The sequence below is a fragment of the Chlamydotis macqueenii genome, chromosome 3, assembly GCF_036417535.1.
Source record: "Chlamydotis macqueenii isolate bChlMac1 chromosome 3, bChlMac1.mat, whole genome shotgun sequence".
Lineage (NCBI taxonomy): Eukaryota > Metazoa > Chordata > Aves > Otidiformes > Otididae > Chlamydotis > Chlamydotis macqueenii.
Genome location: NC_141558.1, coordinates 89,568,971 through 89,579,221, shown reverse-complemented (window position 1 = coordinate 89,579,221; position 10,251 = coordinate 89,568,971).

Sequence of the window (10,251 nt, the reverse complement as noted above, 5' to 3'; positions counted from 1 at the left end):
TTTTGACAAAAGTTTTTTTTCTGTAAGGAGATCACCATGCCCTGCAAAGAACTAAAGAGGAAAACATGCCGCTTGGTGCTTAGTTGCATTACAGCTTGCATTATCCGAAATGTGTCAGAGAAAGAGAAGCCTGCTGTAGAGGAGGCCTGACCTGCCATAAGGGAAGACAGTAGAGAAACTGCATCAGATTTATTACCAAAACAGCAAGAAATCAGATTGCATTAAATGAGTTAACCGTGTCTGTGAGTAACTTGCAACAGATTTATCTGCAGGCTATTTATCAAGAAAGATTATCAGAATGATAATTCTCTGAGGAAGGCAGAAATAGAAATGGACCATTATGAATTTCTGATTTATTCTGGGTGGCAGTGATACCTGTAAGTACAGTAATGAAAGAGACTTTACCTGGATAGTAGGAATGTAATGCAGTACTGTTTATTGTTTATAGATTCCCCTTTATATTCCTACCTTTCTCATGTATTTTGTTAAGCAGTCTTGCTTATTATCATTCAGAATGTATTTAGAACCCTGTAGTGTCTTTGGTGCAAAGGACGTTACTCATTAATAACATTTTGGGAGGATGTCACCAAAAACATATAGAAACTTTTCACCAGTTTGGTTGAATTTGCTAAGTAATTTTAGCGGAAATGCTTTTACAATATCAAAAAGTAACAATTGACATATATACAAAATGAATTAGTGCCTCTATGCTAACGCACATAGCATGAGAAACAAACAAGAAGCGTTAGAGATGTGTGCACACCTGCAAGGCTATGATCTTGTTGATATCACAGAGACATGGTGGGATGGCTCCTATGACTGGAGTGTTGGAATGGAGGGATATAGGCTCTTTAGGAAGGACAGGCAGGGGAGATAAGGAGAGGGTGTCACCCTCTATGTTAATGACCAGCTGGAGTGCATGGAGCTGTGCCTGGGGATGGATGAGGAGCTGACCGAGAGCTTATGGGTCAGAATTAAAAGGAGGGCAGGGACAGGTGACATTATAGTGGGGGTCTGCTACAGGACATCCGACCAGGAAGATCGAGCGGATGAGGCCCTCTATAGACAGACAGAAGCAGCCTCACAGTCATAAGCCCTGGTTCTTATAGGGAACTTGAACCACTCTGATATCTGTTGGACGGACAACAGAGCAGGGCACAAGCAATCCAGGAGGTTCCTGGAATGTGTGGATGATAACTTCCTTCTCCAAGTGATAGAGGAGCCAACGAGGAGAGATGCTATGCTGGACCTTGTTCTCACCAACAAGGAGGGGCTGGTGTGGAGTGTGGAGCTCAAGAGCAGCTTTGGCTGCAGTGACCATGAGATGGTGGAGTTCAAGATCCTTAGGGCAGTGAGGAGAGCACACAGCAAGCTCAATACCGTCTAAGGAACCTGAAGGTGCACAAGTCCATGGGACCTGATGAGAGGCATCTACAAGTCCTGAGGGAAGTGGCGGTTAAAGTTGCTAAGGGGCTGTCCATCATATTTGAGAAGTTGTGTCAGGCTGGTGAGGTTCCCGACGACTGGAAAAGGGGTAACATAACCCCCATTTTTAAAAAGGGAAACAAGGAAGACCTGGGGAACTACAGGCCGGTCAGTCTCACCTCTGTGCCTGGCAAGGACATGGAGCAGATTCTCCTGGAAACCATGGTAAGACACATGGAATATAAGGAGGTGATTTGTGACAGCCAACATGGCTTCACTAAGGGCAGATTGTGCCTGACCAATTTGGTGGCCTTCTGTAACGGGGTTACAGCATTGCTGGACAAGGGATGAGCAACTGACATCATCTACCTGGACTTGTGCAAAGTATTTGACACTGTCCCACATGACATGTTTTCTCTAAACCAGAGAGGCATGGATTTGATGGACAGACTACTCGGTGGATAAGGAATTGGCTGGATGTTTGCACTCAAAATAATTGCGGTCAGTGGCTCAATATCCAGGTGTAGACCTGTGACGAGTGGCATTCCTTGGGGGTCAGTATTGGGACTGGGCCCTGTTTAACATCTTTGTCAGTGACATGGACAGTGGGATAGAGTGCACCCTCAGCAAGTTTGCCAACAACATCAAGCTGAATGGTGCCGTCGACACGCTGGAGGGGAGGGATGCCATCCAGAGGGATCTTGACAGGCTGGGGAGGTGGGCCCATGAGAATCTCATGAAGTTCAACAAGGCCAAGTGGAAGGTCCTGCACATGGGTCAGGGCAATCCCAGGCACAAACACAGGCTGGGCAGACAATGGATCAAGAGCAGCCCAGAGGAGAAGGACTTGGGTGTGCTGGCGGAGAAAAAGTTCAACATGAGCCAGCAATGTGCACCTGCAGCTCAGAAAGCCAACCACATCCTGGGCTGTGACAAAAGAAGCATGGCCAGCAGGTTGAGGTAGGTGATTCTCTCCCTCTACTCCACTCTCATGAGATCCCACCTGGAGTCCTGCGTCTAGCTTTGGGGCCCCTAACGTAAGGAGGACATAGACCTGTTGGAGCAAGTCCAGAGGAGGGCCACTAAGATGATCAGAGGGCTGGAGTACCTCTCCTATGAGGACAGGCTGAGAGAGTTGGGGCTGTTCAGCCTGGAGAAGAGAAGGCTCCGGGGAGACATTGTATCAGCCTTCCAGTACCTCACAGGAGCTTATAAGAAAGATGAGGATAAAGTCTTTAGCGGGACCTGTTGTGATAGGATGAGGGGTAATGGTTTTAAAATAGAGGGAGGTAGATTCAGACTTGATATAAGGAAAAAAATTTTTACAATGAGGGTGGGGGAACACTGGCACAGGTTGCCCAGAGAGGTGGTCGATGCTCCATTCCTGGAAACATTCAAGGCCAGGTTGGATGAGGCTCTGAGCAACCTGACCTGGTTGGAGATGTCCCTGCTCCTTGCAGGGGGGTTGGACTAGATGACCTTTAATGGTCCCTTCCAACCCAGACTATTTTATGATTCTATGATTCTATTGTTTCAACATATCAGTGTATGTGACATAAAAGTTGAAGAAAAGAAGGGCTAGGCTCTGTAGGTAGACCATCCATGTGAGAAATGGGAGATACATGCTCTGCTCCAGCTTCTTGAGATGTTTTGAACTGGTATTAGTGAAGAGTTGCACTATCCACTCACATACGGAGCGTTCTCAATGTTATTAATTGATACTATTAATCGTCAGTGGCCTATTTAGAAAAAGAGAGGTACAGAGAGCATATAGTGCTTGGTGGCTGGCAAAGGCATGAAACATCTGGGCTCAAACATTGTGCTCTAGTGCATTGTGGAGCATCTCCATCTGGAGAGACTGAGGATCTGCTCAGAGTCATCTACGCCGCACTGTGGAAGAGCTGCTCAGGAAGGAGGTTAATATAGGTTCAAGTCCTCTCAGAGGAAGAATCTCCTCACCATTTCCCCCCTTTCTGGGCTGCCTGGTATGAGGAGAAGGCCTGTCACTAATACTGCTCGGAAACTAATTCTCCATCTTCCCGAATTTTATTAATGTGCACCTAAAAACTGAAACACTATAGAAATGGCAAACTAATGACTAAATGCTACCAAGACATTTCAGCTTTAGTGGATCAAAAATAAGATTTCCGCAGTCTGGAGGAATTGGGTTCCATTCAATTTTCTGGATTTTAATCTTGGTGACAAGAAATAAAAATATTCAAATAGCTTTATTGTCTGTGTAATTGGTTTGACAGCTGAACCAGCTCCCCCCATGCCCCAACAAAAATAAACAAACAGAAAAAAAAAATATGCACAGAACCCCCTCAGAGCCTTTGCCCCTCAAGCAGGGTTCTTTGTGTAATGCAGCAGAAATGAGTGCCACCCTTCGAAGGAAAACTCTTACAGATTCTGTTGAATAATTCATTTTCTGTTTCCTGACTGAATTTCATAACAGTTGGTTGACTTGTCAAGAATCCATGTGATCATGTAGTGCACATTTGGATACATGTAAAGATGTTCAGCTTTTTCATCTGCATTTCTGGGAGTATGAAAATTGTCTCATTATCCTTCAGATTTCCAGCCGACGTTTGCTGATGTAGGTGAATGGTCACTGAGGCACAATATTATCATTGCTGCCATACCTCCCATATCTTAGAAGAATGTTATTGTTGCATTTGCTGCTGTTTGCTATTGTATAAAATACAGAGAATTAAACTAAAAATGTCATCTGTTGAGCACATATGCTTTTATTTCCAAGAATCTGGATAATTTAATTATGTTATCTGTTACAAAATGTGCTTCATACAAAAAGTGGTATTTGAACAAATTATTTTAATTAATATTAAATTTTAATTTTATCATAAAAGGTCTATTTTTCCCAGGCAGAATATGCTGTTTTCACTGATGTGATTTGGGTAAATTCATGTAAAAAAGGGATTTAGTCTATTAACTACCACTTTCACCAACTGGCAACATTAATTCTCCATCTTTTTGTGTGTTACGTATTTGGTGGCAGAGGATGCTGTATAGCAAACTGCATCTTCAGTCTCTGTTCTGAGCTAGTGTACTTTACTACTACTTCCTTTGTCTATTACCTCAGTTTCTGTACTAAGGTTATACTTCTTTTGTGAAAGCACAAAGTAAAATCCCTGTGCTTTGCAAAGACTGCATTTGGAGTCTGGGCTAGGTTTCCATGTCTGGATGAGAGGTGCAGCATCAAAAAAAGTTCACTTAAATAAATGCTTTTTTCATTGCCTTCTGAGGCTGACAAAACTTGTGATCTGTCAACATTGAAAAGGAAATTAATTTCAGAGATATGAAGGTGTAGGAGGAACTCTGCTGCCCTACAGAATTTATCCAGTGGCTGTTAGTTAAAGTGCCTGGGACATTTGTAGCTGGTGTGGTAATGCACAAAGACAGTGCTTCAAATAACTCCCAAAATCTTTGGGGGAACTTACACATAACATAGCGGAGTTAGCTCAAGCAAGAAGTGAGCTTTCTTAAATACCAAAAATACAGAAATATTTTGCAGGGGCTTTTTTTCCCCCAGGTTCAATATAAATTCAATTTCCAGTTCATAGGACTGTGTGAACAGAGACAGCTACAGCTCTACGAAACCTGTAGAAATTGTGTGCTTTTAAACTTGCCTGTCACAAACTTCTTCATAACAGTGTACATTTAGGAAAAAAGGGAAAAAAAAAGAAAAGAAAAAAAAACCAGGAGAGCGGAATTCAAGTCAGGATGCTGAAGAAGGTTGAGGAGGCTGCAGGGAGAACGTTCAGGCAGGTGAGAAGTGTCTTAGGGCTGCAAAGGCAGCTTACAGTGAGCTCCCCTAAATGCCTGAGTTTCCCTTGCTTTAGACAGCATACTCCCCTGCATCATAGAGAGATTTTGTCTGTATTTAGTAAGACTTCCCTTAGTTCACAGGGGAGTGCCAGCTAATTAAAGATGGATTTGTAGGTGTTTTCACTGAAAAGTCCCGGTACCTGACAGATGAGACCAGGGACCAGTTGTACCTTGAGGTGTGAAGGTAGCTGTACCACCCAAACAGAACAAAATCAGTGGGTACCAACTTCCCTGTCACATCTCACCCACGTGATGCTGCGATGACCAGCCCTCCTCTTCCTCTGCTGCCACTCCCTTCCTTCTACGGCACTGGATCTAATTGTATTTAAAGCATCACAGAGTTAAAACTAACATGTAATTGTGGTGGAAAAGAGCCATTTTTGAAGCTCGCCATTTGTTAGTGGCCCATAGAAATTATCTCCTTATTCTTTTTTTAGGTCAAGATTATTTTTATTTGCATTTGTTGATTTTTCAGTCTTTGCATTGGGATATTTTAACAGTATAGTTTTTACCCTCATATATCCTGAAGGAAAACCTACAAATACATGTAGATTTAGAAAGAGCAGTTCAACTAACATTAACATTGCTTCAATGTGACTTTTAAAGATACTGGTGATTTCGTTGTTGTTCTAACAAGAGTAATAAAGAGAAAGCAAGTGTTCTGCACACAGAGTAGCTGTGAAAGAAGCAGAAAAATACATCTAAATGGAGTCCCAGGACTACCAAAAAAACCCTTTCTCTGCCCCCCCTTCACCTGACATTATATTGCCAATTTCTGATTTCCTTTAGGTTTCATCCAGCAGTAAAGGCCATCAATAATCTGTGCCACCTGACAGAAATTGCCAGCACTCGGCAGAACTTGAGCCTCTCATCTGACTCATCTGAAATACATGCCACAACAAGCGACGCCAGTCATCTGCACTGTCCCCAAATTGTTGACAAAGCTCATTTTGTAGCCCTGTTGCACCTTTGTGTAGGCTGAAATGAGTGAATTCTCTGAACTGCACAACACGGGAGGGGAAAGTGGCTCAGAAAACAGGCACAAATAAAATCGTATTTTCTAATGAATGGGAAGTTTTGTAAAAGACAGGGACCTGATTTATTTGTATGCCAAACAATAATTTCAGATATTATGGTTGCAATTTGATAACATATTTCCACATCAGATATAAAGTGCTTTGCCGTGAGGTCCCAGGAAGTGAAAAATCAGCGCCGGTTGCACTGAACAGGCTTAAATACAATGCCTAAGAAGAATCTGAGATCAAGTCAACACAGTTCCCCAAGGAATATTCTCCCTAGCAGAAGGATTAAATAAAGAGACACACTTTGGCATTTAAAAGAATATAATTTAAAAGACACCTGTCAGGTTCAACCTTTTATACGTCATGACTGTTAAATGGATGAGTCTACTGATAGAAGAATGTGTAACAGGAAAAGAACAAATTAAAAATTAACCTTTTAATATAAGAAACAATATTAATAACAAATGCCTAGTTCACATCTGAGAGCTGCGGATATCCTGATAATATCCTAAATGTTGACTCTTCCTGGGTAAGCAGTCTTGTGTCCTATTTATTCTACATAAGCTATCAATATTGTCATGGTTACAGTCCAGCTAAATTATTAATACATACGTACAAAAATTCCTAGACCAGTTAGATTTAGAATGATAGTAAGCAGTAGAGCCTTGCATATTGCTTCTGCATCTACAAAGACAAGTGTATTACATCAAAGTTCAGAAGAAAGGAGAAATCAGAATCATAGTTGATGAAAGATGCATGTATTTCACGTAAGTAACTATTAGCTTGAACTTGATGAATTTAATTAGAGCATTTCTATCAGCTTCAGTAGATGTTCAGTCCTCTAGTTATGTGCATACAGTTCTTGTAATGAAAAGTTATCTTCAGTGGGTTTTAGGAGAAGCCAAATGGCGATTTTTCTATTAAAAATATGTTCATCAGACAGCCACAGTTAAACCAGTACCCTTTTTGTCACTCTTGAGCTTTAAATCTCGCTTATTAAAAAATGCATTTAAATAGGAAAAAGACAAAGCATGGAATATGAACTAAGATGTCTATTTGAATTATTCATGGTGATCTGGAAAAGTTAATTGATACAGAAAAAACAGTGAATGTTCAAGGAGTATTCTTTTTGACAATTTTCACTTTTATTTGCCTATTTTATAAAAAGAAAAAAAAATGTCTAAATTACTTTGAGTCCTCTCCTGCACCAACACATTTTCACTTTGTTCTGCTTCTCTACTCAGCCAGACTGAACCCAGAGATACCAATGACAAATCTGCCCTGGTTTATCCATTAATACAAAGAAAAACAAAACAACCAGAAAAAGACTTTCCTAATACCCTAGAAACTCAGAGAGATTATTTTCTACACTAAAAGGAAAAATACCAGCTTTCACTACTTCTAGCTGCTATCTAAAATTCCCACATATACCTCATTCCCTCTTACGACAAAGCCAAGATCTCCAATACAGAAGAGCTGCTAAATGCTATCTCCTGCCTTTTATATGGAGTGAGGAAAGGTCTACTGATATGTTTGCTAATGCTAACTATTAAGTAGACGTATAACTCACTGGGCAATTTTATATGAAATCAAAGGCTTTTACGATAACTCCTCTACAAAGAGCAAGATAGTACCCCAACGGTCTCTGTCACATGGAGGGAGGGCATTTAAAATTAGTATCTGAAAGACAAGAGTCTAAACACACTGCAGGTTTTGTAACGACTTCTTAGTCTACACTATAAGAATGAACCTTAAAGCTGACTGCCCATCAGCCAGGGGCGATCACCCCCCAGCATCAAACCATGGTAAGAGCCACCATCTTTTCACTTAACAGTGAAAATAACTTTTCACTTTTTTGTCACTCATTTTCCTTTCCCACTGAACGCTCTGCCTACACTCCTACTGCACTCATCCCACCGATGTTCGGAGTTTGTGGCAGTCCTGGCCTGAAAAGGCTGGTTCTTCAGCAGAAGTTACAGACTCAGACTTTTAGCTCTGGAGGACATTGGCCAAAATAGCAGCTGTAACAACTTCAACTAAACCAGAAAACCTCAGCAGGGGGTTGGAAGGCAGATGAGTTGATCAGCTGGTACCGTACCAGACCATTATCAAAGTTTCATAAATCACAGTGGAAACTTAAAGTTGGGGTTTATGCTCCCTTTTGGTTTCTGTGGTGAATGGAAATACAAGCTTTGTGAACTACTATGGCTCATTTTTAATAGCACTGTAGATAGTATGAAGGTAGAAAGGAATGCATAAGCCTTTTTTCTCTTAATTTCTTATTGTTATTTCTTTACATTTTCTGGATGAGGTGCTTCGTGATTCAGCCTCAACTGTGAGTAAATACAGCTTTAACTGTACCTTTCAGTGTAGAACTACAAAGATCTTGCTTTCTTAAAACAAATGTAAAAGATCCAAGATATTCTGGAATAATTTGCAACAGAAATAACCAGGTGGACTTGAAATACTGCATACTGCATAATTAAATTTTTTAAGGTTCATCTACAGAATTAAAAATACTATATCTTTTTTATATTTTTAAAGTTTAATTGTGCCTCAAAATTGTTATATCAAGAGTGAATACCTACAGAACTTTAAGAATTAAAAAAGAGTACATTTGTATATTTTGTTTGTATTCATTCTGAGAGGTTCTCTATAAAACATATTATTTCAATTCCATCACTTAAGCTGAATCAAGGAACACACTTTCTTGTACAAAAGAAAAACAAACAAACAAAAAGCTGTAAATTGAGAGATAGCACAATGTTATTAATAAAGCAATGCATTGGGCACTTGATCTGCTGAAGCCTACACTGGATGACCAAAGAAAGGAAGATGAGTCAAGGTGCTTTTGCCCTTGCTTGGTGCTGGATATAAAAACTGATTCAGAAGGTGTAGGAAGGACCTGGACTTTGGTTACATCCTGCTGCCAGTTGTTCCGAGTCTCTTTCAAGTATGTCAGGAGAACTCTAAACTCTTGTCCTCTTCCTGCTCACTTGCTCATGTTCTTAAGACAGTATCAGTGGGTTTATCCTCCTAAAATATACTACAAAGAGTGGGATGATAACAGGAGTGCTGGAACAGCACTCTTGTCTCACTTTGACCAAGAGATCCAGCTGAAGGCTGAGAAAAATATTTCTAAAACTCAAGTCAGTGCTACACTTTCCCATGGCAGACTGTGGCTGAGACAGAGTGTGAAAAGGCTGTGTATGTCCTGTATAATAGTTGCAGGTGTGATCTGCTTGCTGTTTGCAAATCTAGTAATGAAAAATCACCTGTAGAACCAGATTAACTGGCCAGTAAAAAATGTTTTTACTGCTACTCTACATTGCTGTGAAGAGTGAAGCAGACAAAGCATAACAGCAAGTCTTTCCCCTTATTACTACGTAAGAAAACTCTGTCAGCTTCACTGCTATAAAATAATAGGAGCACTGTAATAGTGGTTCTGCCAGAATTCAGCGATTGGCTTGTGAGAGTTGATTATTGTCACCTAAACTCTCTGTATCTTCTTTACTGAAGAAAAAAAAAGATTCTTAATAACAAAAATGCAAAAATATATTAGTCAAGCACTCAAGAGAACACATTAATTATATTAAACCTTAGAAAGTCTCTTTGATAAATAAACTCACTATCATGAGTTAAAGCATGCTAAAATTTGCCTACTCAGTCTAGAGCCTAGTCAACTTGGGGGCCAGTTATAAAAGGCTGTAATCTGCTCTGGAGGCTAGACCAACCAGCTGGGAGAGGAGAGGGGAAATTCTGTTTTCACATGTTCCCATAAATAAGGGATTTCCTAGAATGGGAGACTGCTTCAGCTCAAAAGCAGTGATGACCTGGAGATTTCTTGAGAGGAGAACCTTTCTACTTTGAACGGGATGACTTAGTAGGCTGTTTACATTAATCCCCTATATATTAAGAGTGAAGGACTGGGAGAATAATACCAATGATGTCTTGTGTT